Source organism: Somniosus microcephalus, chromosome 19 (assembly GCF_052327205.1).
Source record: "Somniosus microcephalus isolate GS21.2 chromosome 19, FLI_Smic_1.0, whole genome shotgun sequence".
Lineage (NCBI taxonomy): Eukaryota > Metazoa > Chordata > Chondrichthyes > Squaliformes > Somniosidae > Somniosus > Somniosus microcephalus.
Window position 1 is genome coordinate 5690139 of NC_141005.1, and position 23110 is coordinate 5713248.

At 49.2% G+C, this 23110-nt stretch overlaps 1 protein-coding gene across 1 annotated transcript in view; it reads right to left on the bottom strand.

Moving 5' to 3' along the window:
• Positions 1-23110, bottom strand: part of rimbp2b (RIMS binding protein 2b) — a 349606-nt gene that overhangs the window by 159062 nt on the left and 167434 nt on the right. Inside the window, exon 3 of the mRNA XM_086011890.1 lies at positions 20868-20951. The gene's annotated coding sequence lies outside the window, so the exon portion shown is untranslated. The remainder of the gene's footprint in view (positions 1-20867; positions 20952-23110) is intronic.

Below are 23110 nucleotides of genomic sequence, written 5' to 3' on the forward strand. Positions count from 1 at the left end.
GCCTGGTTCTGGTGTTTGGATCACTTTATTGGCCCGTCACATCCACTTCTGGCTGCCCGGTTTTCAGAAACAGGGCTGGCTACTGCAATTTGTTTACATGACCAGGGTTAACTATGCTTTAAAGTAATTCACAGGGTGCGAAGGGCCCTGGGACATGGGATAAGGTGCTAAATAAACACCAAGGGGCAGCACGTTCAACTTAGCGCTGGACAATGTTCTCCCCAATTTTATTTGTCCGCACGGCCCCTTTAAGGACCTGGGAGCGTGCGGGCCATTCAAAATTCCGCACATGCGCGGTTTTGCTATTTAAAAGCCGGCTCACCGGCTGCGCGGGACCCCAGAGCGCTGCACGGGACCCCAGAGTGCTGCGCGGGACGCCAGAGCGATGCGCGGGACCCCAGAGCGCTGCGCGGGACCCGAGCGCTGCGCGGGACCCCAGAGCGCTGCGCGGGACCCCAGAGCGCTGCGCGGGACCCCAGAGCGCTGCGCGGGACCCCAGAGTGCTGCGCGGGACGCCAGAGCGATGCGCGGGACCCCAGAGCGCTGCGCGGGACCCCAGAGCGCTGCACGGGACCCCAGAGTGCTGCGCGGGACGCCAGAGTGATGCGCGGCCACAAGGTAACGTTGTCGCTGGAGTGTAAAACCAGTATTGCGAGTCAGGCAGCCGGTATAGAAACCGATGGAAAAGAAACTCCAGCGGTTTATATAATGGCCGCCTGACTCGCAATGCTGGTTTTACACTCCAGCAATCAGTTGAACATTCGCCACAAGCACTTTCGAAGCCGCTCAGTCTCCCAACCAGGGAGAAAAACCACTCGACAAGGGAAGAAAATTCTCCCTGACCTCGAAACACAATCAACTGTCAAGGATGTCGCGGCCTTGGAGAGGGTGTGGAGGTGATTTACCAGAATGGTCCCAGGGATGAGGGACTTCAGTTATGTGGTGAGACTGGAGAAGCTGGAATTGTTCTCCTTAGAGCAGAGAAGGTTAAGGGGAGATTTAATAGAGGTGTTCAAAATCATAAAGGGTTTTGATAGAGTAAATAAGGAGAAACTGTCTGCACTGGCAGGAGGGTTGGTAATCAGAGGACACAGATTGAAGGTCATTGGCAAAAGAACCAGAGGGGAGATGAGGAGAATTTCTTTTACGAGCGAGTTGTTGTGATCTGGAATGCGCTGCCTGAAAGGGCGGTGGGAGCAGATTCAATAGTAACTTTCAAAAAGGAATTGGATAAATACTTGAAGGGAAAAATTTGCAGGGATCTGGGGAAAGAGCAGGGGGGGAGTGGGACTAATTGGAGAGAATCTTTCAAAGAGCCGGCACAGGCACGATGGGCCGAATGGCCTCCTCCTGTGCTGTGAGATTCTATGAACTGAAACTCCAGGATATCAATCCACACTTACAGCCCACATTATCCTACTCTGAGGAGCTGGCTGGCCCCAGTGGCGGACACACTCTGCTCCATGGGGAGTTTGATTGGCCACTGATGGCCTTGTACCATTTCAATTGTTACAATCGCTCACAAAGGCAGATAACTAAAGCTGATATGAAACAAAATTCAGAGATTATTGGATTCTTGGAGTATGCTCATCTATCTAGTCAAGTTCCCAAAAGATTGGATCTTCCGTAATGGTGATAAGAATTAATTTTCCTTTATTCATTATTATCTGTAAAATCCTGGAGGACAGTTTTGCCACTGGGAGGAATAATGATAAGAATCACAGTTTAGAAATTGAATTCTCATTGTAAAAAAAAATCTGGAAATAAAAAGCTGGTCTCAGTAAGAGTGATCATGAAGCAGTCGGATCGTCGTAAAAATCCAACGGGTTCACTGATGTCCTTCAGGGAAGGAAACCTGCCGTCCTCACCCGGTCTGGGCCTATCTCTGACTCCAATCCCACTGAAGTGGTCTAGCAAGCCACCCAGTTGTATCAAACCCGCCACCACCTTCTCATGGCAACTAGTTATAGCTTCGGCAGCACCTCCCAAACCCACTACCTCTTCCACCTAGAAGGACAAGGGCAGCAGGCGCATGGGGACTCCACCACCTCCAAGTTCCCCTCCAAGTCTCACACCATCCGGACTTGGAAATATATCACCGATCCTTCATCGTCGCTGGGTCAAAATCCTGGAACTCCCTCCCTAACAGCACTGTGGGCGTACCTTCACCACACGGACTGCAGTGGTTCAAGAAGGCGGCTCACCACCACCTTCTCAAGGGCAACTAGGGATGGGCAATAAATGCCGGCCTTGCCAGCGACGCCCACATCCCAGAATCGAATTTAAAAAACCCAGAGAATGAATTTTTAAAAAATGGAAATGAAGGTGCGAGCTGCAATCACAAGTGTGTTAGTGTTAGTTGGGGATTTGGCTGGTTGCTGTCATTGACCTTGTAATGTATGTACCTTTAAGGGGAGAACTACTTTTTACAGCTCCTGTATACTGTAGTACCGGCAGTGACCACACCTGTATATAAACCCTGAGTAGTGATCTGTACAGTTAGTTCTAGAGTAACCCTCATTCAGTAAACACCTGTTGATCGTTTCCTGCAGTCTTTTGTCTGATTATTGAAGGACACAACATTAAGATACTCGGATCTAACAGACCTCAGTTACTAATGGGCGGCAGAGAGGGGGAAAACCAGCCGGGGTTCCTCCCCGCGATTGTTAGAGCGTTCCTGCTACATTCACTTTGCAGCAGACGTCAGGTGTGTCAGTCGGGTAACGCATAGCAACAAGTTGTCAATCGATGTGCAATCTGTATAAAGGGACTGCATAATCCAGTATCACATTGCAAATAATCTGTCAAATATTCCCAACAGCACTGGATACGGCGCGGTGTTAGGGTGAGGAGGTGCGCGACTCAACTGGGGCCAGAAGGGCAGAGGAGAAGAGTTCCTGTCCTTGCTCCAGGATTAAAGTTCTAGTGTAAAACAACTTGCAGTTCTATAGCGCCTTTCACAACCTCAGGACGTCTCAAAGCGCTGAAGTACGTTTTGAAGTGTAGTCACTGTTGTAATGTGGGAAACACGGCAGCCAATTTGTGCACAGCAAGATCCCACAAACAGCAATGTGATAATGACCAGACAATCTGTTTAAGTGATGTTGGTTGAGGGATAAGTATTGGCCAGGACACCGGGGAGAACTCCCCTGCTCTTCTTCGAAATAGCATCTGGAGATCGTTTACGTCCACCTGAGAGAGCAGACGGGGCCTCGGTTTAATGTCTCATCTTAAAGACGGCACCTCCGACAGTGCAGCACTCCCTCAGTACAACACTGGAGTGTTGGCCTGGATTTTTGTGCTCAAGTCCCTGGAGTGGGACTCGAACCCACAACCTTCTGACTCAGAGGCGGGACAGAGTGCTGCCCACTGAGCCACGGCTGCATGGGGTTTTTTGCAATCCCAGATTGAATGAAAATGGAATAATTTAATTCGCTTTAAGAACATTGGGGGATAAATTCGGTATTGGCCCGTTTGGGGCACTAAAACTTTAAAAGTTGAAAAGTTAGTGCCAGGCGCTAATCATTCTCACCTCCCGCGAAGTTCGGTTTTAGCGCTCCGAGAGGGAAGTGGAGCGCGAAGTCAAGCACTAATCACTTCTCTTAGGGCGCCAAAGTTCGAGAGCGGGTCGGTAGCGGCAGAGCGCTGAACAATTTCGAGCGCATTGCTAATGGCGCTCGTTCATCACAGAGGCTGCTTCCCTCGCTTAAAGGGCAGGGCCAATGATGCTGCACAAGCTGGTTGTCATCAGTTCTGTTTTGCAAGGCAACGTGGGCGACTGCCATTACAGCCCCAAACACTCTCACAAAGTGGAGGGCTTGGACATCTCGCACCAATGAAACATTAAAAACTTTGCGCAGGCACCAGACTGGTGCAAATAATAAAGGTTGTGCTCGCTGAAAAGCATTCCCTTTAATTACCGTTCCCGAAGTGGCCAGCCGAGTTCACAACGCCTCCTCTAGCTGGCGCTGTCGGCGCGAGGCGATAAAGCAGGAGGCACGAGCCAATTTTCCATCCGAGGCGATAACGGGGCACTGCACACTATGACATCACGATCTACGAGGCACTCGAGGCCCAGGCACTAAACCGGCACTGAGGTTTGCGGGCGTCACTGCATTACATAGGATTATATAGGAGATAGGAGCAGGAGTAGACTCTCTGGGTGAAGAAATTCCTCCTCATCTCTGTCCTAAATGGCTTACCCCTTATCCTTAGGCTGTGACCCCTGGTTCTGGACTCCCCGACCATCGGGAACATCCTTCCTGCATCTAGTCTGTCCAGTCCTGTTAGAATTTTATAAGTTTCAATGAGATCCCCTCTCATTCTTCTAAACTCCAGCGAATATAAGCCTAATCGACCCAATCTCTCTTCATACATCATTCCTGCCATCCCAGGTATCAGCCTGGTGAATCTTCGCTGCACTCCCTCCATGGCAAGAACATCCTTCCTCAGATAAGGCAACCAAAACTGCACACAATACTCAAGGTGTGGTCTCACCAAAGCCCTGTACAACTTCAGCAAGAAATCCTTGCTCCTGTGCTTGAATCCTCTCGCTATGAAGGCCAACATACCATTTGCCTTCTTAACCACCTGCTGCACCTGCATGCTTACCTTCAGCGACTGGTGCACAAGGACACACAGGTCTCGTTGCACTTCTCCTTTTCCCAATCTATTGCCGTTCAGATAATAATCTGTCTTCCTGTTTTTGCCACCAAAGTGGATAACCTCACATTTATCCACATTATACTGCATCTGCCATGCTTCTGCCCAATCACCCAACCTGTCCAAATCATACTGGAGTTTCTCTGCATCCTCCTCACAGCACACATGCCCACCCAGCTTTGTGTCGTCTGCAAACTTGGAGATATTAAATCCAGTTCCCGCGTCTAGATCATTTATATATATTGTGAATAGCTGGGGTCCTAGCACCGACCCCACTAGTCACTGCCTGCCACTCGGAAAAAGACCCGTTTATTCCAACTCTTTGCTTCCTGTCTGCCAACCAGTTCTCTATCCAAGTCAGTACCTTACCCCCAATCCCATGTGCCTTAACTGTACACGTTAACCTCTTATGCGGGACCTTATCGAAAGCCTTCTGAAAGTCCAAATACACCACATGCACTGGTTCTCCCTTATCTATTCTACCAGTCACATCCTCAAAAAATTCCAGTAGATTAGTCAAGCACGATTTACCTTTTGTAAATCCATGTTGACTTTGTCCGATCCTGTCACTGTTTTCCAAGTGCTCTGCTGTTACATCTTTTAGAATGGACTCTAGCATTTTCCCCACTACCGATGTCAGGCTTACCCGTCTATAATTCCCCGTTTTCTCTCTACCACCTTTTTTAAATAGTGGGGTAACATTAGCTACCCTCCAATCCATGGGCACTGTTCCAGAGTCTATAGAATTTTGGAAGATGACCAGCAATGCATCTACTATTTCTAGGGCCACTTCCTTAAGTACCCTAGGATGTAGATTATCAGGCCCTGGGGATTTATCGGCCTTCAATCCTGTCAGTTTCCCTAACACCATTTCCCTACAAATACTGATTTAATTCAGTTCCTCCCTCATTAGACCATTCGCCGCTCCCGGGAGCAAAACCCTTAGCGCTAACATACCGAATGTTGCGGCTATTATGTACAGCAGCAGAAACATTGACGGCTGCTGTACGCTAGGCCTCGGCTCTAAGCTCTGGAATTCCCTCCCTAAACCTCTCCGCCTCTCTCTCCTTAAAACCTACCTCTTTGACCAAGCTATCTCTTTATGTGAACTGGTTCTGATGAAGGGTCATCGACCTGAAATATTAACTCTGTTTCTCTCTCCACAGATGCTGCCTGACCTGCTGAGTGTTTCCAGCATTTTCTGTTGTTATTTCAGATTTGCAGCATCCGCAGTATTTTGCTATTGTATCTCTTTACGTCGCTCGATGTCAATGTTTGTTTGATAATCGCTCCTGTGAAGCACCTTGGGACGTTTTACTACGTTAACGGCGCTATATAAATACAAGTTGTTGTTGAATGCTGGCGTATCCCCAGAGATACTAGAAGTTGAGGTGTGAAATCCTTTGACAGTCAGCAGAAGGAATGTGTCTCACTGTCTGTACTTCATTGGGTGTAAAGCACTTTGGGACTGGTGATGGTGAGAAGCCCTGGAAAAAGGCGAATCTTTCTTTCTGTTTAGAGGGTCACAGAGTTCTCTAATGGAGAAACCAAGCGATTGGCTTGCATCATGAAAATGCGATTCATGGTAATAAATGTGTAATGGACCAAGAGGTTATTGACGGAGTTGGGGTGAATCACTGAGGGAAGGAAGCTCCATCAGCAGTGAGACTATTGAACAAGGCGGCTCCCGTTGTTTCTGCAGTTTAGTGGTGGTGCCCTGAGGGACCGTACGATTGAAGCTTTGCAGCAGACACTTCACAGCTCTGCTGACACAATCGCCCGGAATTGTCGGCCAGCGGTGAAGCAAAGACAAAGGGCCGCAGCGCAGCCAGCGCTGGAGCAGCGACTGACCGACCGCACCTTCAGGGTGCGCCTGCGTCACGTGCTGAGGTTAGGGTCAGTTTCAAAGGGGGAAATAACAGCGAATGTTGTTCGTTCGTCGTCATTACGCACCGCAAATTCCGGGCCATTCTCTCTGCTAATTCCACCTGCCCCCCCCACCCTCACTGCTCATTCAGACTGAACCCGCAGTCGTGTAACTCTCAGTGTCCTGCTCAAACCCCAGCTGACCTTCAAACCTCACATCCAGTCCATCACCAAGACCGGCTAATTTCACCTCAGCAATGTAACTTCTTTTCTTCCATTCACTCTCGGGATGTGGGCGTCGCTGGCAAGGCCGGCATTTATTGCCCGTCCCGAGTTGCTCCGAGAATGTGGTGGTGAGCCACCTTCTTGAAGCAGTTTGATGCAACTGAGTGTCTCGCTCGGCCACTTCAGACGGCAGTTAAGAGTCAACCACGTTGGTGTGGGGACTGGAGTCACGTATAGGCCCCGACCGGGTAAGGACGGCAGGTTTCCTTCCCTAAAGGACATTAGTGAACCAGTTGGGGTCTTATTTAGATTTTTATAAACTGAATTCAAACTTGCAAACTGCCGCGGTGTGATGTGGAGTGACATTCTCTGGATTGCTAGTCCAGTAACATAACCACTAAAATATACAGGTACGTTTTGAAGAGCTGAAAGATTTTTAAAGGAAATAAGGGGGGGAATTTTTTGGGGAACCCGCTGTCAACCCGCCTCCACGCCAGTCTCCCAGGTGTTGAGTCTGTCAGCGCTGAACAAACCCGACACCAAGCGGCAGGGGAGGAAATTTAGATTATTAAGAGCTTGTTAACAGGCACTTAAAAACTATTTTATGCTCACCTTTAGGTTTTTAGAGTTCGCCAATGGCTTCCCCGCTGCTCGGGGATCTCGTCAGGTCAGGAGGTCTGGTGTTGTGTCAGCTTGGGATGATTTACTAACTTGACAGCTGCAAATGGTCTATAAAAGTGTTCACTTTCCAAGGTTAGAAGCTGTTGCTTACTGCATTTGGAAGACAGATTGAGCTTTATGCAGGTTGAAAGAGTTTGGAGTAAATTCTCTATCCAGTGTCATTAGAACAACCTCTCTCACCATTGACAGGCCTATTCTATCATCTCACGTTCACCTGCCAACTATTACATCAGCATTGGTGCCCTTGAAATAATCTCACCTCGGTCCTCAGAATCCCACCACGATCAGCCCCAACACCAGCAACACTAACCTTCTCCACAATCACCTGATGCTGCACAGGACACAGGACATCAGCACCCGACCACATTGCTGCCCGGGATGGCCTCACCATGGCCAGATTTACTTCACTTGATGCTGTACACCCTGGCTGCCACATGATGCACCAGGTTGGCACCACCCCACACCAACACCATAAAGCATCCCTACAATGCCCAAGACATTCCTTTCACACTCACCATCATTGTGGGGGGTACCGTTATGTCTCACCATTCACTGCAACTCACTAAGCCACTTCCAAAGGTGCACACAAATCTGTCCAAGACCGTAAAATGTTGAAAATAAAGATTTATTTAAACACCACATTAACAGAAACTTTACATGAACATTGCATAAAACATCCAAGTGCCTACCCTTGTATGTTGTTAGTTGGTATGATTGCACTAAGGTGAGAGGGGTGGCTAGCGAGATGGGGCAGTGATAATGTAGATAGAGAGGGATGGGTGAAGGTGCAAGGTAAGTTGGTGTGAGCAAGGATGTGCAGGAGCAGGGTAGGGAAGGCAGAATGATGGGAATGTGATGAGTGGCACAGCAGGATGAGGTTGAGTGTGGCTTTGCAGTAATATTTCGTAATCTACTGAGATCATTGAAAGGTTTGTGCCACTGCAGGCTGGTCCTCCTGACCACATCCCTGCTTGTGCCCTCCTCTGCAATGTGCAACCAGGCTGCCTTGGTCTCCTGGGGTGGTCTCTTCCACCCATTGGAAGGTGAAGAGGACCTCCCTGCCATGGGAGAGCCTGGGTGCAGCCGTGCACCTCTGTGCAGTGCTTGTCGGTGTTTGCAGCACCTCAATGCTGTAGAACACGGACAGCACAACAGTCAAAATCAATTTGCACATGGTCCCTTTAAGGAAACTGGCTGATGACGCATCATCAAATGACGTCGTCGGACCCGCTTCCTTCAATTGGCCGAGAAACCCACTGGGCGGGGCTTAACTAGCCCCGTCAGAGTAAAAGTCATTTCACAGAGCGGGCTGGAGCCAGCAGCGGGGTCGCACCCCGCCACTGACCCCGGCCGCCCCGGACCCACCTTGGTAGGCGAAATCGCGGCTCAGATGTCCGAGAAGAGAGTGTGACCAGAGGTTGTAAAATATTGAAGTAAAAACAGAAAATGCTGGAAACACTCAGCAGGTCAGGCAGCATCTGCGGAGAGAGAAACAGAGTCAACGTCTCAGGTTGTCGACCTGTGATGTGGGAAGGGGGTGTTGGGGGTTCCAGGGTGTTGCGGAGGGAGCGGTCCCTTCGGAATGCTGAAAGGGGAGGGGAGGGGAAGATGTGTTCGGTGGTGGGATCGCGCTGGAGGTGGCGGAAATGGCGGAGGATGATCCGTTGAGTGTGGAGGCTGGTGGGGTGGAAGGTGAGGACAAGGGGAACCCTATCGTGGATCTGGGAGGGAGGGGAAGGGGAGAGAGCAGAAGTGCGGGAAATGGAACGGACACGGTCGACAGCAATTCTCGGTTGAGGAAAAAGGAAGACATGTTGGAAGCACTGGTGTGGAAGGTGGCATCGTCAGAGCAGGTGTGACGGAGACGGAGAAACTGGGAGAATGGAATTTTAGAACCTGAATCTCAGAGTTGCAGGGTATTCAAACTGGAAACAGATAGGAGGGAGGGAGTCATTAGTGGAAATGAAAATAAGGAATCGAAGGAGATTCATGATTCACCAACACAAGTAAAAATTCAATAAACAAGTACGTCTGATAGAGGTTATTAGAATATCGACTGACTAATGTGTTTACATCAACTTAAAGGGGTGGAAAGAATGAAGCAGTGATGTTTTAAGGGAGTGTGTGGCATGTAGGTGGGATATACATAACAGGTTAAAGGTCGAGGGTGAATCTATTGGGGTTTAATATGTTTAAAAGAGGGAAATAAACTCGGAAAAAGTAATATTTCTAACAAGAGCATTTATTGAACCTTGGATCAAAAGAAAAAATAGGCTTGCATTTCTATAGCGCCTTTCACAACCCCAGGACATCTCAAAGCGCTTTACAGCCAATGAAGTACTTTTGAAGTGTAGTCACTGTTGTAATGTAGGAAACGTGGCAGCCAATTTGTGCACAGCAAGCTCCCACAAACAGCAATGTGATAATGACCGGATAATCTGTTTTAGTGAAGTTGATTGGGGATAAATATTGGTCAGGGCACCGGGGAGAACTCCCCTGCTCTTCTTCGAAATAGCGGCCGTGGGATCTTTTCCTTCTACCTGAGAGAGCAGACGGGGCCTCGGTTTAACGTCTCATCTGAAAGACGGCACCTCCGACAGTGCGGCACTCCCTCAGCACTGCACTGGGAGTGTCAGCCTAGATTATGTGCTCAAGTCTCTGGAGTGGGGACTTGAACCCACGACCTTCTGATGCAAGAATGCTACCCACTGAGCCATGGCTGACACATGGCTGATCAAGAAAAGTCTGTGGCTGGGAACCTGGCACAACATGAAAAGGAGCAATACAACATACACAAAGTGTTCACCACGAGGCAAAGCTTGTTGAAATGCTGGCCCCAGGCAAGTCCAAAACCGCCTCATCTTCCAACACCTCGCCGGATCCAGTGCCGTTTGGAATATATGACAGGCTATTTGCAAGGGGATACTGAATTATGCAGTCCCTTTCTACATATTATGCATCGAATGACAGCTTGTTGCTATGCATTACCCGGCTGTCATACAACCATGCAGTTCTGACAAACTACTCAAGTAGGTTACACGGTCATTAGAACCCAGAGCTTGTATTACCAGCCACAACTCACTAATCAACTCTCTGCCCGAGGGCGGCGGAAGCAGATTCAATAATAACTTTCAAAAGGGAATCGGATTAGTAACTGAAAGGTACAAATTAGCAGGGCTGTGGGGAGAGCAGGGGGGAGTGGGACTAATCGGAGAGAATCTTTCAAAGTGCCGGCACAGGCACGATGGGCCGAATGGCCTCCTTCTGTGCTGTATCATTCTATGATCACAACTCTCTTCTGTCTAATAACTAGAGTACACAACTTACCTTTACAAAGTCCTCTTTGGGAAGGAAATCTGCCGTCCTTACCCGGTCTGGCCTATATGTGACTCCAGACCCACAGCAATGTGGTTGACTCTTAACTGCCCCTGAAACGGCCGAGCAAGTCACTCAGTTATAACAAAAGCGCTTCGAAAAACTAAAATAAGATTCACTTCACGGCCTGCAGTGGTTCAAGGAGGCGGCTCACCAACACCTTCTCAAGGGCAATTAGGGATGGGCAATAAATGCCGCTTCGCCAGCGATGCCCAGGAACTAATAAAAAAAAGGAGCAATCATTCTGAGCTTAATGATTAGTTTGAATTAAGAGACGCACAATCAGAAAACAGATATATAAAATATAAAATCCCCATTGGTCCCTTTTAACACTCCAACGTTCTGTTAAGGCTGTTCCCGCTTTGCTGTCATCACACATGAGCTGGTTTGATTACAATGGATTAATTGCATCCTGTTTAATCTGTCCAGGACTATAGCCAGACATCCCTAGAAAGACCTTTCATAGCCAGTGCAGAAACAGAATGCAGCAGAACAATGAGAGGCTCCCAGCGCTCCCTCAGTACTGCCCCTCCGACAGTGCGGCGCTCCCTCAGTACTGCCCCTCTGACAGTGCGGCGCTCCCTCAGTACTGCCCCTCCGACAGTGCGGCGCTCCCTCAGTACTGCCCCTCCGACAGTGCGGCGCTCCCTCAGTACTGCCCCTCCGACAGCGCAGCGCTCCCTCAGTACTGCCCCTCCAACAGTGCAGCGCTCCCTCAGTACTGCCCCTCCGACAGTGCGGCGCTTCCTCAGTACTGCCCCTCCGACAGTGCGGCACTCCCTCAGTACTGCCCCTCCAACAGTGCTGTGCTCCCTCAGTACTGCCCCTCCGACAGTGCGGCGCTCCCTCAGTACTGCCCCTCCGACAGTGCTGCGCTCCCTCAGTACTGCCCCTCCGACAGTGCTGCGCTCCCTCAGTACTGCCCCTCCGACAGTGCGGCGCTCCCTCAGTACTGCCCCTCTGACAGTGCTGCGCTCCCTCAGTACTGCCCCTCCGACAGTGCTGCGCTCCCTCAGTACTGCCCCTCCGACAGTGCTGCGCTCCCTCAGTACTGCCCCTCCGACAGTGCTGCGCTCCCTCAGTACTGCCCCTCCGACAGTGCTGCGCTCCCTCAGTACTGCCCCTCTGACAGTGCGGCGCTCCCTCAGTACTGCCCCTCCGACAGTGCGGCGCTCCCTCAGTACTGCCCCTCCGACAGTGCTGCGCTCCCTCAGTACTGCCCCTCTGACAGTGCTGCGCTCCCTCAGTACTGCCCCTCCGACAGTGCTGCGCTCCCTCAGTACTGCCCCTCTGACAGTGCTGCGCTCCCTCAGTACTGCCCCTCTGACAGTGCTGTGCTCCCTCAGTACTGCCCCTCCGACAGTGCTGCGCTCCCTCAGTACTGCCCCTCCGACAGTGCTGCGCTCCCTCAGTACTGCCCCTCTGACAGTGCTGCGCTCCCTCAGTACTGCAATGGGGTGTCAGCCTGGAATGTAGCTCAGACGTTAGGAGGTACTGCTTTGGAAAGGGGCCTTGGGTCCTTTTGTGCTGAAGCCCTGGAGCGAGGCTTGAACCCACAACCACACACTCAGAAACGAAACAGCTACCAACTGAGCCAAACTGGAAGGAAAAGGGTCTCTTCCATGACTTGCTCCGTCCGTATACTGCCACTGGGGAGGTAGAAGGATGTTCAATGACTGTGGAATGCAGGTGAGGAGAGAGTGAATGGATGGTGAGCTCTGATCTTCTGCTTGGGGTTAGACCGTATTCTATTGCATGTGTAGCACAGAATCGCCATCATTAAATCTTTCCAAGAAATATAGAACCACAGAATCTCACAGCACAGGAGGAGGCCATTTGGCCCATCGGGCCTGTGCCGGCTCTTTGAAAGATTCTCTCCAATTAGTCCCACTCCCCCCTGCTCTCCCCATAGACCTGCAAATCTTCCTTTTCACATATTTGTCAGAGCATGTTGGAGACAGGGGACAAGTAGCAGAATGGAGAGCGAGCTGGCTACAAACACCAAATGGAGAGTGGGGGGTTAAAGGTAGTTACTGAGCCTGGCGGATGGTGGGAAGTGGAGTTCCACAGGGATCGGTGCTGGGACCACTGTTGTTCACCATTTGCATAAACAATTTGGACTCGGGAATCGGAAATACAATTTCAAAATTTGCGGACGACACTAAATTGGCAGGAGGGGGGTGTAGTTAATACAGAGGACTGTGACAAAATACAGGAAGAGATTAATAACTTGCAGAATGGGTGTGTAATTGGCAAATGAACTTCAATATAGATAATAACAGAGAATGCGGGATACACTCAGCAGGTCAGGCAGTATCCTGGAGAGAGAAACAGAGTTAACGTTTCAGGTGTGACCCTTCGTCAGAGCGTCCCAGACCCGAACCGTTAACTCTGTTTCTCTCTCCGCAGATGCTGCATGACCTGCTGAGTGTTTCTAGCATTTTCTGTTGATATCTCTGATTTCGAGCATTCGCACTATTTTGCTATTCAATATCGATAAGTTTGCGGTAAGAAAATTAAAGAGGCCACATACTCCTGGGAAAATAAATGTCTAAATGGGGTTGAGAAACAGCGGGATCTGGGGTTACAGATCACTGAAAGTAGCGACACAGGTTAATAAGACCATAAAAAGCAAACCAAGCACGGGTTCATTTCTAGAGGGATAGAATTGAAAAGCAGAGAAATTATGTTAAACTTGTATCGAACCTTGGTTAGACCACAGTTGGAGCACTGTGCGCAGTTCTGGTCTCCAAAGTAAAAGGATATAGAGGCACTGGAGAAGGTGCAAAAAAGATTTACTGGGGTGATACTAGAACTGAGAGGTTATACCTGGCAGGAAAGATTGAACAGAAAGGAGAAGGCCGAGGGGTGACCTGATAGAGGTCTTCAAGATTATTATAGGGTAAACATAGAGAAGATGTTTCCACTTGTGGGGGAGACCAGAACTAGGGGCTGTCAATATAAGATAGTCACTAATAAATCCAATAGGGAATTCAGGAGAAACTTCTTTACCCAGAGAGTGGTGAGAATGTGGGACTCGCTACCACAGGGAGTGGTTGAAGCGAATAGCAGAGATACATTTAAGGGGAAGCTGGATAAACACATGAGGGAGAAAGGAATAGAGGGATATGGTGATGGGGTGAGATGAAGAGGGGTGGGAGGAGGCTCATGTGGAGCAGAAACACCGGCACGGACCAGTTGGGCCGAATGGCCTGTTTCTGGGCTGTAAATACTGTGTAATGTAATATTGATCCAATTCCCTTTTGAAAGTTACTATTGAATCTGCTTCCACCACCCTTTCATCCAACGCGTTCCAGATCACAACTCGCTGCGTAAAAATAATTCTCATCTCCCCTCTGGTACTTTTGCCAATTATCTTAAATCTGTTAAAGTAATTGGTCGGAGGATTAGAGGGGAGTTGAGAACTGTTTTCGCCCAGAGGGTGGTGGGGGTCTGGAACTCACTGCCTGAAAGGGTGGGAGAGGCAGAAACCCTCATCACATTTAAAAAGTACTTGATGCACTTGGAGTGCCGTAACCTACAGGGCTACGGACCAAGAGCTGGAAAGTGGGACTAGGCTGGAGAGCTCAAACTGGTTTGGATGAACTCAAACCATCATCCGTTTAGTCATTGAATCACTCCTGCCCTCCACCCTATCACAGACCTGTTCCTGCCCCCTTTTCCCTGCCTCTCTACTTGCTTAAAAGCTTAAAAACAGTTCACATCTAACATCTTCCAGTTCTGACGAAGGGTCATCGACCTGAAACGTTAACTCTGTTTCTCTCTCCACAGATGCTGCCTGACCTGCTGAGTGTCTCCAGTATTCTCTGTTTATATTGAGGATCAGTGGCGGAGGGAAACCTTCACATCCATTTGATGCATTATTAATAACTAGTTTGTCTTACACAGGCTAGAAAATTACATTTCCACATCCAATTTTCTCTGTAGTGGTAGCTTTAGAATCTGTACCCTGCAATTCCACAACCAAGCTGCAGACTCTGATTCAATATTTGCTGGCACCGCTCTATCGAATCCCTCTTCGCGTTTTGAGCGATAGTTGGTAGTTCTGAACTCGGGGCTGAATCTGGCAATTGTCACCATACGCTGGGAATCTTAAACACAAAAGGACGATTGATGCGGCCACATGAACTCTGAGCTCGGTATAATTTAATCTGGCATTGTTGCGGAGCCTCACGGTCAAACAGCCTTTGCATTTAAAACAGGAGCCCGGTGTATTTTACCCTCATTCACATTCTGGAGGCAATCTCGTGAAAAATGAAAGGCCACTTTCCCAGCACAGACCACCACTCAATGCCCGCTCCGCTCACGGCCCCCTCCCCTCCCCTCCCCTCCCGCTCCCCTCCTCTCCTGCTCCCCTCCCGCTCACTGCCCCCTCCCCTCCCGCTCACTGCCCCCTCCCCTCCCCTCCCCTCCCGCTCACTGCCCCCTCCCCTCCCCTCCCGCTCACTGCCCCCTCCCCTCCCCTCCCGCTCACTGCCCCCTCCCCTCCCGCTCACTGCCCCCTCCCCTCCCCTCCCCTCCCGCTCACTGCCCCCTCCCGCTCCCCTCCCCTCCCCTCCCGCTCACTGCCCCCTCCCCTCCCCTCCCACTCACGGCACACTCTGCTCATGGCACGCTCTCCTCATGGCCCGCTCCTTTCTAAATGCGGGGTAATTGGGCAGGCAGCAAATCACGTCTACAGGCAAATGTGCAAACACTTCAATTGCAAATGTATATTAGACAGAAAACCAGTGCATCCAGTCTACAAATGCACAAATTGCTCGGTGCTAAATTTAGAGAGATATAAACGTTACTAATTACAGCTGGCCCAGTCACCGCATTGTGTCACATGCACTGTTTACTGGGAAAAACTGACATTTCATTTTACTGATTTCACTTGGGGGCTTTTTTTTTTCATCCACATCTCGCTCTGTTGGGAATTTATTTTCAGAAATTACTTTTTAATCTATAGAAGCAAGATACGGTGTAAATCTCTTCCAGACTGATTCCTGCACACATTCACCTGGTGGATTCCCAACCACAGCAGGGAAAAATGGGCAATGGAATGAAGAGTAACTCGCGTAAATGGGCCGTTGGATTCAAGGTCACCAGCGAAAGAAGGAAGGGCGAGGTGAGGAGGATCTACTTTCACCCTCAGTCCGGCCTCAAACAGTGGGAAAAGCAGAGGCCAGTACAGCTTTTCAAAGGGAAATAGATAAATATTTGAAAGGGTGTGGGAAAAGGGTAGGGAATGGGGCTGAGGGGGGGGGGCAGCTCTTTCAGAGAGAGCAAAGGGCCAATCAGCCAAATGGGGAAAGGGGAGAGCTAGCACAGGCACAAGGGGCTGAATGGGCTCCCACAGCAGTACAAATATGAACACTCTTCCCTCTCTGAGCTTCTCTTCTTCGGCAGTCCCTCGGAACCGAGGATGACTTGCTTCCACATTAAAAATGAGTTCTCAGGTGACTGATGAGTCCAATGCGGGACCTACAGTCTCTGTCACAGGTGGGGCAGACGGTGGTTGAAGGGGCGGGTGGGTGGGGTGCTTGGGTTGACGTGTGCTCCTTGCGCTGTTTGCGCTTGGCTTCCGCTTGCTCCCGGCGGAGAGACTTCCCTCTCTGATCACCCTTCAGACGGAGTCAGGGAACCAGCACCCTGTGGCTGGGTTCAGAGCAGTCAAAACCCCACTGCTATCAGCAGATGGAGAGTGTCAACACCAACTCACAGACAGGGAGAGAAAGACTTGCATTATATATCACCTTTTACCACCTCAGGACGCCCCAAAACGCTTTACAGCCAATGAAGTACTTTTGAAGTGTGGTCACTGTTGTAATGTGGGAAACGCGGCAGCCAATTTGCGCACAGCAAGCTCCCACAAACAGCAATGTGATAATGACCTGATAATCTGTTTGTGATGTTGATTGAGGGATCAATGTTGGCCAGGAAACCGGGGATAACTCCCCTGCTCTTCTTCCAATAGTGCCATGGGATCTTTTACGTTCATCTGAGAGAGCAGGCGGGGTCTCGGTTTAACATCTCATCCCAGAGACGGCACCTCCGACAGTGCAGCACTCCCTCAGCACTGCACTGGAGTATTAGTCTGGATTTTTGTGCTCAAGTCTCCGGAGTGGGACTTGAATCCACAACCTTCTGACTCAGAGGTGAGAGAGAGAGCGCGACCCACTGAGTCACTGGCTGACAGTGAGAAGCGTCTTGCTCCTTTTTGAAGTGGACGATATAATGCCCAAATTGGGAGATGCTGGCGGGGAGCCTTGCTTGCTCCTGGGGAGTACAGATTGGAGACTCGGGCGCAGAATGTTACCCTCGGTCCCTGATCGAGCGAGGCCCCTCGCTGAGAACAGAGCCTCACAGCTTGTGTTCCATTTAGGAGCTGATTTAACCTGTTCAGCAAGAGAAATGACGAGAGCATTCGGTGTTCAAGGACAGGATTGAGAGCGAGAGAAAGAATATCCAGGACGAAAGCACAACGGGGGTGAAATTAGCGGGCGTGTAAAGCGGGCGATAGCGAAGCGGCGCCTTGTTTACCCCCCGCCCGCTTTCCCTTCCATGCATTGTCCTGCCACTGAAGAGCAATTTCACCCCAATCTCCCTCATCATTCTTAATACTCAACCACCTTGGAATAACGATCAGCCGTGGCTCAGTGGGCAGCACCCTCGCCTCTGAGTCAGGAGGTCATGGTTTGAGTCCCACTCCAGGGACTTGAGCACAAAATTCCAGGTCGACACTCCAGCGCAGTACTGAGGGAGTGCTGCACTGTTGGAGGTGCCGTCTTTCGGATGAGACGTTAAACCGAGGCCCCGTCTGCTCTCTCAGGTAGAAGGAAAAGATTCCAGGACACTAGCTTGAAGAAGAGCAGGGGAGTTCTCCCCGGTGTCCCGGCCAATATTTATCCCTCAACCAACATAACAAAAACAGATTATCTGGCCAGTATCCTATTGCTCTTTGTTGGATCGTGCTGTGTGAAATTTGGCTGCCGCGTTTCCTACATTACAACAATGACCACACTTCAAAAGTACTTCACTGGCTGTAAAGCGCTTTGGGACATCCTGAGGTTGTGAAAGGCGCTGGAGAAAGTCTTTCGTTAAAAATGAAACTTATTTTCATGCACGCCTCTCAGAGACCAGCAACAGGCGATATTAACAAACAAGGCTTGTGCCTTCACATTCCTGAGTCCCGTGCTAATTCACTATGACCTTTCTCAGACTTTGTCGGCGTGAATCTCGCTCCGAACATTTCTTCCGTGTCGATATGCAGGGATTAAAGTACTCGACGATATCCGACAGGAATCCCCTCACACACAGCCAGCGACAACTTACAGAACCGTTTTCACCAGAACGTTTAGGAAAGCCGAAAGCTTCACTGAACTGCGTGCATCATCGTTAACCAGCTGGAACCTCACCGTCACAGCTGTGCAAACATTGACTGGTTTGTTGATGCGAATCAACATCACCTCCAAGTTCCCCTCCAAGTCACGCACCATCCTAACTTTGACATATTTCGGCCGTTCCTTCATCTGCAGTGGTTCAAGAGGAAGTGGCTCAAGAGGCAACTAGGGATGGGCAATAGATGCCGGCATTGCTCACATCCCAGTGAATATCTCATCGGAATATACTGAAACCTGGCACGGGTGTTTACAACTAAATCTAGTCCAGAAATGATCGGCAGTGATATTGACGAGTGAAAGCTCAGCGCGGTCACTTGACGTTACGCTGTTCGCTATGTAAAGTGCTGCTATTCACCCATTTATTTTAAGTGGTTAGTGCCTCAGCTACAGTCGGAGATAGAGGAACACCGCACGATTGGGCGAAGCCTTCGCGGGTTAATATCGCCGCCGGGGATTTCTAGACTCATGCTGACCGTTAACGTTGTCACACAGTTAAACCGGCAGGAGGACGTCCCCTTATTTCACATATCAAACAGGAAGTGTTTCCCGCTGTACCATTCCATAATCTCAATGTTCTAAAGAAAAAGAAAAATTTGCATTTCTCCAGCGCCTTTCACCATCTCAGGACGTCCCAAAGCACTTCACAGCCAATGAGGTAATATTTAAATTGTAGTCGCTGTTGTAATGTAGAAAATGCAACAGCTAATTTGCACACAGCAAGCTCCCACAAACAGCAATGTGATAATGACCAGATAATCTGTTTTTAATGATGTTGGTTGAGGGATACATTTTGGCCCAGGTCACTGGGGAGAACTCCCCTGCTCTTCTTCAACATCATGTCGTGGGATCTTTTACGTCCGCCTGAGAGAGCAGACGTAATGCCGGTTTAATGTCTCATCCGAAAGACGGCACCTCCGACAGTGCAGCACTCCCTCAGCACTGCACTGGAGTGTCGGCCTGGATTATGTGCTCAATTCGCTGGAGTGGTACTTGAACCCACGACCTGATTGGTACATTTACTCCGAGTCACCTCTTGTTACCCTATCTCATCCCTGTGAGCCCCGCTCTTCATCACAGAACAGCAGTGACACCAAAAAAAGCAACTCAGTGGTTGTGAAGCGCTTTGGGATGCCTTGAGGATAGGATCAGGCGTTATATAACTGCAACAATACAACAGCAAAATACTGCAGATGCTGGAAATCTGAAATAACAACAGAAAACGCTGGAACAACTCAGCAGGCCAGGCAACATCCGTGGAGAGAGAAACAGAGTTAACGTTTCAGGTCGAAGACCTTTCGCCACCTTCCATGCCAATGCTTCTGACATGTCTTCCTTTTTCCTTATCTGAGGATTCCCCTCTACCGTGGTTGACACGGCCCTCGACCGGGTCCGTTCTATCTCCCGCACTTCTGCCCTCACCCCTGCCCCTCCCTCCCAGAACCATGATAGAGTTCCCCTTGTCCTCACCTATCGCCCCATCAGCCTCCACATTCAACGGATCATCCTCCGCCATTTCCACCACCTCCAGCGTGATCCCACCATCAAACGCATCTTCCCCTCACCTCCCCTTTCAGCATTCCGTAGGGACCGCTCCCTCCGCGACACCCTAGTCCACTCCTCTATCACCCCCAGCATCCCTTCGCCCGGCACCTTCCCGTGCAAGCGCAGGAGATGCAACACATGCCCTTATACCTCCCTCCTTCCCACTGTCCAGGGTCCCAAACACCCCTTCCAGGTGAAACAGCGATTTACTTGCACTTCTTGCAATTTAATATACTGCATTCGCTGCTCACGATGCGGTCTCCTCTACATTGGGGAGACCAAACGCAGATTGGGTGACCGCTTTGCGGAACACCTCCGTTCAGTCCGTAAGGGTGACCCCGAGCTCCTGGTCACCTGTCACTTTAATTCTCCGCTCCACTCCCACTCAGACCTCACTGTCCTCGGCCTCTTGCATTGTTCCACTGAAGCTCAGCGTAAGCTCGAGGAACAGCACCTCATCTTTCGTTTAGGCACTTTACAGCCTTCTGGACTCAACATAGAGCTTAACAATTTCAGACTATAACCTCGGCCCCTATCATATATATATTTTTTATCCACACTTTTTGTTTGTGCCTTTTTTTCTCTCTCCCACATGAAAGCTGTCTTTCATTCTGCCAGCGCAATTCACACCTCATCTAGAGCCATCCTCTGTTTCTTAACCTGTCCCATTACCATCTCCTCTCGCCTTGAATATCTCTTAATGTCTCTTCACTTCTCCGGCCTTCTATCCTATCACAGACCTTCCCTTTTGTTCTTTCATCCCCTCCCCCATTTCCCAGCTCCTAAACTTGCTTTTAAAATCTGTTCCATTTCCTGCCTTTTCCCAGTTCTGACGAAAGGTCTTCGACCTGAAACGTTAACTCTGTTTCTCTCTCCACGGATGCTGCCTGGCCTGCTGTGTTTTTCCAGCATTTTCTGTTATATAACTGCAAGTCGTTTCACCTTCCTCTGATATCCGAGTAACACAGAATGACAATGGGAGATTCCATCCACAATCCACTACCCTGCTAAACATACTGCCAGCTCTTTATTGCAGGCAATCCGGTTTAATATCCTTCCCCTTTAAGGAGTCATTTACACTGATGAGAATGCAGCATTAATTTCACTTACCAAAATCTGGCATGTTCTCTGTTTTTTCTGCACCTCCTCTCCGAGAGTCTCACATTCCTTCCTTTTCTTGTTCAGCTCGGTCTCCTGTCAAGAGAAAGGCAGTGGTTTAAATGCCTGGACAGAGCAGGGTGATTTGTGCAGTCCCTCAGTGCAGTCTGTGGCCCGGGGTGGGGGGCGGTCACATCAGCCCAGCGGTGCAGGGTGAAGAAGGGCTGTGAACTCCGATGACAGCGTGCAATGAAAATAATGACTTTGAAAACCTTTTCCAATTTGCCTTTTCCGAGCTACTGCAGTGCAATGGTTACTGGGATCGCTGATCTGACCTTCACTAATGAATGGCGACTGCTTCAAAAAAACATATTAAGCGTAATATCAGTCTCAGGTCGATGCATAATTTATCATATATAAAACAGGCTGCTGTGCGGTCAAAGCATCAAGCTTCAATTAAATCCATCCGTCTGGAGCCGATTAGGGACAAAAAAGGAAATCTTCTGGTGGAGGCAGAGGGCAGGACTGAGGTACCGAGTGAGGACTTTGCATCAGTCTTCAGAAAAGAAGAGGGTGAAGTTAATGTCGCAGGAGAGGAAGGGGGACTAGAGATATTGGATAGGATGAAAATAGAGAGATGGGAGTTGCTAAACAGGTTGGCAGCACTCAAAGTTAACAAGTCACCCGGTCCGGATGGGATGGATCCGAGGTTCCTGAGGGAAGCAAGGGTGAAGATAGCGGAGGCTCTGGCCACAATCTTTCAATCCTCTTTGGATAGGAGGGTGGTGCCAGAGAACTGGAGGGTTGCAAATGTTACACCTCTGTTCAAAAAAGGGGAGATCATTAATATATATTGTGAATAGCTGGGGTCCAAGGACCGATCCCTGCGGTACCCCACTAGTCACTGCCTGCCACTCGGAAAACAACCCGTTTATTCCAACTCTTTGCTTTCTGTCTGCCAACCAGTTTTCTATCCAAATCAATACCTTGCCCCCAATCCCATGTGCCTTAACTTTACACGCTAACCTCTTATGCGGGACCTTATCGAAAGCCTTCTGAAAGTCCAAATATACCACATCCACTGGTTCTCCCTTATCTATTTTACCAGTTACATCCTCAAAAAATTCCAGTAGATTAGTCAAGCACGATATACCTTTTGTAAATCCATGTTGACTTTGTCCGATCCTGTCACTGTTTTCCAAGTGCTTTGCTATTACATCTTTTATAATGGACTCTAGCATTTTCTCCACTACCGATGTCAGGCTTACCGGTCTATAATTCCCCGTTTTCTCTCTACCACCTTTTTTGAATAGTGGGGTAACATTAGCTACCTGCCAATCCATGGGAACTGTTCCAGAGTCTATCGAATTTTGGAAGATGACCAGCAATGCATCTACTATTTCTAGGGCCACTTCCTTAAGTACCCTAGGATGTAGATTATCAGGCCCTGGGGATTTATCGGCCTTCAGTCCCATCAATTTCCTTAACACCATTTCCTTACAAATACTGATTTCTTTCAGTTCCTCCCCTTCATCAGACCCTTTGTTCCCCGACATCTCTGGGAGGTTATTTGTGTCCTCCTTTGTGAAGACAGAACCAAAATATGTATTTAATTGGTCCGCCATTTCTTTGTTCCCCATTATAAATTCCCCTGATTCTGACTGCAAGGGATCTACGCTTGACTTCACCAATCTTTTTCTCTTCACATATCTATAAAAGCTTTTATAGTCAGTTTTTATGTTCCCTGAAAGCTTACTCTCATATTCTATTTTCCCCTTCTTAATTAATCCCTTTTTCCTCCTTTGCTGAATCCTAAACTGCTCCCAATCCTCAGGTTTACTGCTTTTTCTGGCCAATTTATATGTCCTCTCCTTGGATCTTATGCTATCCCTAATTTCCCTTGTTAGCCACGGTTGAGTCACCTTTTTTGTTTTATTTTTATGCCAAACTGGGATGAACAAATTCTGTAGTTCATCCATGCGGTCTTTGAATGCTTGCCATTGCCAATCCACCGTCAACCCTTTGAGTGACATTCCCCAATCAATCCTACCCAACTCACGCCTCAGACCATCATAGTTTCCTTTATTCAAATTCAGGACCCTAGTCTCTGAGTCAACTACTTCATTCTCCATCTTAATGAAGAATTCTATCATATTATGATCGCTCCGACTCAAGGGGCCTCATACAAGAAGATTGCTAATTAATCCTTTCTTGTTACATAATACCCAGTCTAAGATGGCCTGATCTCTGGTTGG